Source organism: Grammomys surdaster, unplaced genomic scaffold (assembly GCF_004785775.1).
Source record: "Grammomys surdaster isolate TR1022 unplaced genomic scaffold, NIH_TR_1.0 140, whole genome shotgun sequence".
Taxonomy (NCBI): Eukaryota; Metazoa; Chordata; class Mammalia; order Rodentia; family Muridae; genus Grammomys; species Grammomys surdaster.
The window spans coordinates 1,502,311-1,511,852 of record NW_021604598.1 but is presented as its reverse complement, the minus strand read 5'-3'; the positions used below and the strand labels follow the sequence as shown (position 1 = coordinate 1,511,852).

Here is a 9,542-nt window from a genome sequence, read left to right as displayed (position 1 = left end):
TCCCTGCCCCACCTGTTCCCTTTTCCCACTAAGACATGAAAAGACTGTCATGGTGTCACACACCTGCAATTCCAGTATTTGGGAAGTGAAGCCAGAGGATCAGGAGTTCAAGGCCATCCTTGGTTACACAGTAAGTTGGAGGTCAGCCTGGGTTACATGAGTTTCAGTTTTACAAAACAAAGTGAAAATGATGTCTGGGATCCAGCTCAGTGATCAAACCTTCCTGGGTTCTTGAAGCACAGCAAGTAAAGAACTTTTATAATTCAGCAATTAGCCACAATATATTGCAAAAAGAAGCTTCTCTGAGGGTTGAGCCAAGCACTAATCTAGGTATAATGACACGTCATTAGGAGTTGGTTTAATACTGTGTCTATGGAGAAGAGTAATAGTAGTTCTCCACAGGCCTGTGGCCTGTTAACCCTTGGCCCCGACAATGGTAGCAGGTATGACTTGATAGATCCCTTTCCAAAATATGGAGGTGGCCATAAATCCAACCAGAAAGTGGCTGCTTACTCTCTTAGCATTCATTCCAGTACTGCACCAGTGGGTGTATCTTACTGGGATAGTCATTATAGCGCTCTGTTCACAGCTGGGTAAGGTTGGCGATTCCTCCTTTGATAGCATGCATAATACCTTCCAGAATTATGATAGCTGGCCAGTAGGCATCAAAGTTCAAGGTCAGTACCAGCTTGATTTTTCCATGTCCTATGACTCAAGTATCTGGTGTCTTCAACAATGGGTTCTTACTGGGATGTTCCGGAAGGTATCGAGTAAAGTGATAGATTTTATGTTAACCTAGTCAGAAGGGTTAAGGTCCAAAGAATCACAACCAATGCTGATGTGGATATGGGTCAAGGGGACACTTACTGCTGGTGGGAATCTAAACTGGCATAGCTACTATGGAAATTAGTGTGGAGGTTCCTCCGAGAGCTAGAACTACATCCACCACAACATGATCCAGCTCTACTGTTCTTGGGCAGATATAGGGCTCTCCATCCTACTACAGAGATGCTTGCTTGTGCATTGAAGCTCTGGTTGCAACAGCCAGGAAATGAAAACAGCCTAGATGTCCATCAGCCGATAAACAGATCATGAAAATAGGGTACATTTACACACTGGATTATTCTTCAGCTGTTAGGAAAATGAACTTCTCAGGTAAATGGATAGAGCTGGCAATAACCATTCTGAGGGAGGTAACACAAACTAAGGAAGACAAACACCATATTTTCTTTCATTTGTAGATGTTAGGTTAGAATCTTTCGATGTGTATTTCATCTGTAATACTCAGAGAGATCAAGCAAGTAAAGCGATATAGAGGTGGGAGAGCAAAGGAAGGAGGACACGATGCAGTGATAGAAAAGGGAAACAGAGAGTAACGGAACAGAAAGGGTTAAGCAGGGTGGACATGGGGGAGGGCAAGGTAGAGAGGAAAATGAGGGGACACTAAAGACCTTTTAAAAGAGCCATAAGAGTCTTCTTTCTGCAGAAGACTCTCAAATATGTACATGTATACAACATTTTAATGGAATTACCCTATAATGGGGTGACAACGTCCCTACTAGACATAGGCTAACAGATAACAAGTGCAGTGCCAGACATGGACTGGGCCACTCTCACCAATCTTGCACATTACTTATAAGTAACAGTCACCCTTATGGAGCTGTGACTGCTGAGAGTTACAATAAACAGCCAGCTGCCACGGGCTCACAACTGGCCGAGATGCAGAGAGAAAACTGCAGAGTGCTTAACCTTCAACGGGATACCTACATGACACCCCTCCTTCCAAAGCCCAAGGATCATCTCAGGAGACGGGGCAGAAAGTCTGTAAGAGCCAGAGGCAAGCGGCAACTCCTCTTTTGGAGACCCCCAAACTGTTTATACATTATTTTTATGCTTTATTTGCTCATTCTTTTATGTGGATTATACTGCATGCATGGCTAGATAAGAGTGTTGGTTTCCTTGGAATTGGAGTGACAGACAGTTGTGAGCTGGGTCCTCTGGAAGAGCAGCAAGTGCTCCTACCGTCTATGCCATTTCTCTAGCCTGTTTACATATTCTCTTCTAAAGTTTTCTTTTTTTAGATTTATTTTTTTTATGTATATGAATACACTGTTGCTGTCTTCAGACACACCAGAAGAGGGCATTGGATACCCTTACAGATGGTTGTAGTCACTCTGGGGTTGCTGGGAATTGAACTCAGGACCTTTGAAAGAGTAGTCAGTGCTCTTAACTGCTGAGCCATCTCTCCAGCCCGTTTCTGAAAGGTTTATCGCGCGCAGCTTGGAACAGATAACGGCAGACTGGACGGTTCCACGAAGGGAGGTTTATTAAGAGAGAGAGTGAGAGGAGAGAGAGAAGTAGAGGAGTAGAGCCCGGCCATGACCACGTGGAGAGAGGGGAAAGGGAAGTGGGGAGGGGGCAGAGGAAAGCCTGCAGCCGTGAGGCCAAGGAATCAAGAGAAGCAAGAAAGGGAGGAGGGGGCAAGCAGCCCCTTTTATAGTGGGCAGGGCTACCTGCCTGTTGCCAGGTAACTGTGGGAGGAGCATACCTGGCTGTTGCCAAGTGACTGTGGAGGTGGAGTTTAGACAGAATACTAACAGTTTGTATATTCTTAATGTATAGTTACCATATGACCCAGCAAGTCCACTACTAGGTATAAACTCAAGTGAAATGAAAACCCACACATAACAAAAAATAAATATGAATTACCATAGTGCTATTACTCTTTTGTTAAAGCTTTTTGTTGCTGTTTGGTTTAGTTTGGTTTTTCGAGATAGCGTCTCTGTGTAGCCCTGGATGTCCTGGAACTTACTCTGTAGGCTAGGCTGGCTTCAAACTCATGCAAAAGATTTTTTTATTTATGTGTATGTATGCATTTGTGTGGCGCTGCAGTTGTGTGAAGGAGTTTCCTCACATGGATGCTGGGATGCAAACTCATGTCCTAATAAAGGGCTGCAAATACTCTTACCTGCTGAGCCATCTCTCTGGCCCTTTGCATGTGTGTTTTAGACAGCAGAGTAATAAGGTTTCATTAGGCATGTTCATTCATACCTTGATTTGGTTGACTATCAGTTACTTCTACAGTTCCCACCTCCCCAAAACGTACCTTCCTCTTCCTCCCAATTTAATACCTTTATTTCTACGTATTATTATTATGGTGGATGTATGGGTGCTTTTCCTGAGTGTATGTCTGGGTATTACATGGTTATCTCATGCCCATGGAGTACAAAAGAAGTATCAGGTACACCTGGAACAGGAGTTACAGACAGTTGTGGGTTGCAACATGGGTACTGGAAATTGAACCAGGGTCCTTTGGAAGAGCAACAAGTGCCCTTAACCACTGAGCCATCTCTCCAGCCCAACTTTTCTATTTCTTTAAAACATCTTTTGTTCCCCCATTCATGGTCCCCTTTCTAGGTTCATGACTTATACTCACAGTCAGTCACAGTCACAGCCATACACACACACACACACACACACACACATACACACACAAAGCTAGGATCCATATGAAACTATGAAATCGTTTATAACCCTGTCTGGCCTTGAACTCACAGAGATCCACCTGTGTTTGCCTCCTGGGGGCTGGATGAAAGGTGCATAGCACCATGCCTGACCTAGTTTTACTCTGAATTGCTCCAAAAATAGAAAACATCCAAGTTGTTAAACTGCCTTTAAAAATGAAGTCGTTTGGGCCAAAGAGCTGGCTCAGTGGGTGAAAGAAGCTGACTTCCATTTCCTAAAACCCATGGTAAGAGAACTGACTGCTGGAAGTTGCCCCTTGACCTCCATACATTGTCATGTACACGCCTGCTTATTCTGTTAAACACATGCACGCACATACACATACCCCACTATTACTAAAAGTTAGAAAAAAAAGTCAGGAACTAAGCATTTTGGATACAGGGTTTTATGTATCCCAGGCAGGCTGGCCTTGAATTTACTATGTAGCCAAGGCTGGCCTTGAACCACGTCTCCATCTCCCAAGTACTGGAGATGGATCCCAGGGCTTCGTGACGTTAGGCTGGGGCTCTGCTAATTGAGTCCTGGGTGGTGATTGTAAGAATCTTTATCCTGAAAACACGACAGAATCAACGACTGAGGTGTTAGCACAGTGTCCAGAGACACACAAAAACAGGTCGACATAAAGGTGTCTGGAGACAGCAATAACTCAATGGAGCAGACGGATCATTTTTCCAGGGTTGGCAGATTGTGCAACATGGCTAAGGGCACCGCGAGCGTGAGGGAGAGGCGGGAGAGAAAAGCTTTTGTCAGCAGCATCTCCACCGGGGCGTCCCCACCCCCATCCTCGCCCCACCGGTCCGCCATCAACCAAGGCGCACCCCAGCCTGGTCCCGCCTCTCGCCCCGCCCCCGCACTGTTCCCCCTTCAAGGTCTCGCTTCTGACCTCGACCTCTCGGCTCTTTTCCAGTCTCAACTCCCCTTATGAAACCACCCGAAAAAGGCTGCAACTGTGGAGACGCGGGAACAAACAAGTTTTTCTCTCCAGCCTGGAGAGCTCCAACGTGGCCGAGAACTCGGAGCCGGAAATGGAAGTGACGTCACGATCAGTGACCCCCCCCCCTTTCTCCGAGCTCTGAGACCTTCTCGGCGTTTGTCTGAGGGCTCTCCACGCAGCTCGGTGAGGATTCGGTGAGGCGATGCGGGGGCGGCACGGGGAGGGAGAGGACTCGGTAGGCCTCTGCGGGGAGGCGGGCCGAGCTCGGCTCGCGGCGTCAGGCGGCTTCCCCGGCTCTGCAGCCTTTCCAGGTGCCGCGGCCCGAGTGCGCATCACGACTCAGCCCTGAGCTGTTTGCATCCACCTTTCTTCTAAAGCCCGTGTAAAGTAACCTTCGTGGAATTGTTTTCCTCCCCAGAAAGAATAGACTTTTCGCCATTGGCATCACATTTTTCCATTCTTGGACCGGGCGATTCTGTTTGCTGCAGCCGAGCAAAGGTGGGTGAGGACAACCTTTTCCTCCTGTTTTTCTTTTTTTGTGTGTGTGGAAAGGAATGCTTTATCCGATTATTTCGCTTTCGTGGGACATACGTTTAACTGAGACACACTGCATTCTGATTTTTTAAAAAGGCAACTTGGTTGTAGACTTTTGCAGGGTGCATTAAATCTGTATGTAAATATAAACGTACAAAGATTGGGGTCTTTGTGTTGAAGAAAAGTAAGGATACCAAGTTACTCTTCATTTGATGCTGGGGGTGCAACTCAGAGCCTCATGATGCTAAGGACTCTCCTGCTGAGCTACACCCTAGCCCAAATAGTTAGCTATTGTCTGAATGTTTTAGGCCTGTGCCTTCTTGCAGACTTTAAAAAATGGAGGCTTTGTTAGGTTAGCACTGAACTGTTTGGTTTTTCCAAAGAAAAATAAAATAGAGTTTATGTTGAACTATTTGAGAATAAGTTCAGAATTTCAGGCATGATACTTTTACATAATGGGGTAATACATTTTCTAAAAAAATGAACGTATTGACCCAGTAAGACCTTAATACTGATCTTTCAGCCAAGATCATTAAAAACAACAGTATTACCTAGTATTTTCTTTGTGTGAAATCAGAATCCTTCAGTGTTATATAGGTTTTTGGATGTTTCTGCATCTAAGATCTTTTCAAAGTTTCTTTGTTTTTTCTTAGTGGAGATTGAATTTAGGGCTTTGTATGTTTGGTAAGCTCTCCACCACTGAGCTATATATAAACCCAGACATTTTTAAGGCATTTTGTTGTTGTTTAATATATTCTAAATTGTTAATTTTTAAAAATTAGACGTTTAAGTATGGGGTGTGGGTTTATGCCCTCGAGTGCAGTACCCTGAGATGTCACAAAAGGGTATTGGATCCCCAGAGCTGGATTATAGGAGGTTGTGAGCCACCTGGTGTGCTGGGAGCCAGATCTATGGTTCTGGAAGAGCAGTCTGTACTTTTAATTGATAAGTCTTCAATCCTCCTTTTAAGGTTATCATTGAAATTTTCAGATGTCTTTTTAGGATCTTTGAACCTAGGGTGGATCATGTTGTTTGTTATAGTAACTTTTTAAGGAGGTGTGTATTTTCTCCATTTCTGTGTATATTTTGATGGTTTGTTTCTGTTGGCATTTTTCTCCATTTAAAATTTTTTCTTCATTTTTGATTTTTTTTTTTTCCCCTGTAGACTAACTGATGCTTATTTCTGGGTGAAGTGGTATAGCTCTTGCCTAGAGAGTGTGAGACCCCGGGTTTCATCTTCAGCACGACAGCAAAGGGGAGGTAGTGAAAAAAAAAATGCAGCTTAAGCCTATTCTTACAGTACTGAATAAATGTATTACCAATTGATGAGAGCTTTGGAAGTTAATAGACTCTACTGAGTTTCTGAGTTAATACACTCTTGTTATGAGAGTACATGAAGGTAAGGTGTGTGTGGGGGGATGGGGGGGTGGGTGAGTGTGTGAGAAAGACACAGACAGACAGGCAGAGACTGAGACTGGGGGTGGTGAAGCTAGGGCCTTGGACATGATATATTAAGTGCTCTGTACTGAGTTATATCCCCAGTCTTTTAACTGCTTACACTACATTTTATTTTGTATGATGTGAGTGCATGTGTATCCTGGAGTATGTGTCAGGAGTCCATGCTTTCCTTTCATCATGTGGGTCCCGGGAATTGAACTCGGGGAACTTTAGGTTTTTAGGCTTGGTGGCAAATGCCTTACACACTCAGCCATTTCTCTGGGGCTGGGGTGACTACTGCTGCTTCCTCTTCTTCCTCCTCTCTCCCCTCCTCCTCATCTTTGTCCTCCTCCCCATCAGCACAGATGTTCCGTGTATCTTTTTGTTTGACAATGTTGATTGTATAAAATAATGGGTTTATTATGACATTTTAATAATTCATTTTGATCATATGTATTTTGATCATATTCACTCCCATGAGAAGTGAATTCTATCTGAGTTGAGACTAAATGACAGGGTAAAAGAATAACCACGTTGGAAGAGAAGGGCGTAGGAGGTAAGGGAATATGGTAAGCAGTGAGTAATTGTGTTTGTACAGTGCAAGAGGAGAGCTTCAAGAGTTAATGCCAGGGTTGACAGTAAATTCACTCTTTTTTTTGTTTTGTTGGTACACAAAATCTTATTCTAGCAGATGGGTAGTGGAGACAGAGGCAGGAGTATCATTGCAAATTTGAGGCAACTCAGGACTATCAAGCAAGACAAACAAGGGGCTCAGTGGTTGACAACACTGGCTGCTCTTGCAGAGGACTTGAGTTCAATTTCTAACATCCACAGGGCAGCTCACAACCATATGTAACTCCAATTCCAGGGAATCCAGTGCCCTCTTCTGGTTTCCATGGGCACCAGGCACATAAGTGGTGTACAGACAGACATAAGTGCAGGTGAAATACTCATAAAATAAAATAGCTACCACAACAAAACAAAACAGAATAGAAAATTCATCTGTTTAGTTATTAATCTTAGGAAATGTTTGTGTTTCTAAATAGTCAAAACCTCTTGGAGTGTGTTTAGACTGCTTTGGGTTCCCCAATCCTAATGAGGACTCAGTTTCCCTGGGGGAATGTTCTAGTTCTGCTTACAGGAGGAACCAGTCCTGTGTGACTACTTACAGTTACTGAACCAGTTGGAGCCACTCCAGGGGTAAATGACCAGAAGACTCACCTGCCAGGGTGGTGTATCTGAAAATGTCAGGGGATACTTTGGCTTGACAATGTCCATGTTATGGTCTGTATTTGCCTTTTAAGGGACATAAAAATTGATGGTATCAGACGAGTCAAAAAAAAGAAAGAAAAGAGGACAGAAAGCCAGGCATAGTGGTGCATACCTATAATCCCAGTATTTAGAAGGTGGGGGCAGGAGGAGCTTGAGTTCTGTTCTAGGCCAACCTGAGCTACATATTGACTTCTAGGTAAGCCTAGGCTACATGAGACCTTGTCTCAGAAAATCTAACCAACCCCCCCCAACCAAAAAAAAAAAAAAAAAAAGAGTTGTTACCATACAGTTGGTAAGGTTATACATGTACTGTTGGTGACAGAGTTTAGTGAAGATATAATTTGAACTATTGGTAGTATCTGCTAAATTTTCAAATGTGTATATCTTGATACAGTGTTAGTTTAAAATTAAAAGAAAATATGAATATTAAAAGTACTCACAACTCTTATCTAAAATTGTATTCAATTAGAAACAACTGTGGGAACTGGAGATACGATTCAGCTGGCAGAGCGCTTGCCTAGAATGTCGAAGCCCTGGGTCTTTCTCTAGTTCTTCATAAACTTGAATATGATATGCATTCCTGCAATCCTGGGTTTCAGTAGGTGGAGACAGGAGAATCATCTTACCAAATTGGTAGGATAGATTGATAGTACATACCACATACAGATGAATTTCTTTTCCTACCCCTTGGGCTCTGTGAATGCAGAACCAGTGCCCCCGCTGAACTGTATTTCTGTCTTCTATACAAGAATGCCTGCCCCAGCCAGATCTAGATTCTGAATTCATTAGAAAACACTTGTTTTAAAAAATAAAGAGGGCTGGTGAGATAGCTCAGTGATTAAGAGCACTGACTGCTCTTCCGGAGGTCATGAGTTCAAATCCCAGCATCCACATGGTGGCTCACAACCATCCGTAATGAGATCTGATGCCCTCTTCTGGTATGTCTGAAGACAGCTACAGTGTACTTACATATAATTAAAACAACAACAACAAAAACCAAAAAAAAAACAAAACAAACTAAAAAAACCTTTGGGCTGGAGCGAGCAGGGCTGGAACTAGAGGGAGAAGGGTAGGGGAAAAAATAAAAGAGGCCAGGCAGTGGTGATACACACCTTTGAGTCCAGCACTTGGCATGCAGAGCTCTGTGAGTTCAAGGCCAACCTGGCCTTCAGAATGGGTTCTAGATCAGGTAGAGTTACACAGAAACCCTGTTTCAGGGAGTTGGAAATGAATAAAAAAGAGAGAGCATCCTTATTAATTAGTGTGTAGTAAGTTTTAACACATTTAAAATGTCACATGACTGAGTATATTGATGAACAACTGTAATTCTAGCACCTCTGAAAGGTGAAGGTGGAAGAACTTAAGTTCAAGACCCACCTGAGCTATGTATGTAGCGCGTAGCAAAGATGGAGGGGAAAGAGCATGTGTGGAAGAAGAACTTGAGGCGCACTGCAACAGTCTGTTACAGTGTGGTTGCTCAGCTCTTTTCCATGTATTTGACATTTGTAATAGTAACTAACAAGCCTCTCTTCTACCTAAAACATACAAAGCGAATTGTAACTCTTCCTCAAAGCGAGGAGATACAGTTCCCAGTAGATATGGTATCACTATTACAAGCCATATCCTTTAATTCTCACATTGACAGGCATTCCGGGTAAATAGCATTGTTACCAAAGGTTAAATTAGAGCTAGGATGCTAGCTCTCACCTGCAATCCTAGCTACTGGGAAGTCAGCGTAAGAAAATTGAAAATTCAAAGCCATTAAGGGTTGTAAAGTGAATTCAAGGTCAGCGTGATCGATGTAGTGAGTGCTTGTCTTAAAATAAGTAAAAAAAGAGGG

General features: G+C 43.4%; 1 protein-coding gene across 3 annotated transcripts in view; it reads left to right on the top strand.

Moving 5' to 3' along the window:
• Nucleotides 1-4,532: 4,532 nt before the first annotated feature.
• Nucleotides 4,533-9,542, top strand: part of LOC114618064 (zinc finger protein OZF-like) — a 30,546-nt gene continuing 25,536 nt past the window's right edge. For all 3 annotated transcript variants that reach the window (XM_028763686.1, XM_028763687.1, XM_028763688.1), the window contains exons 1-2: nucleotides 4,533-4,642; nucleotides 4,878-4,957. The gene's annotated coding sequence lies outside the window, so the exon portion shown is untranslated. The remainder of the gene's footprint in view (nucleotides 4,643-4,877; nucleotides 4,958-9,542) is intronic.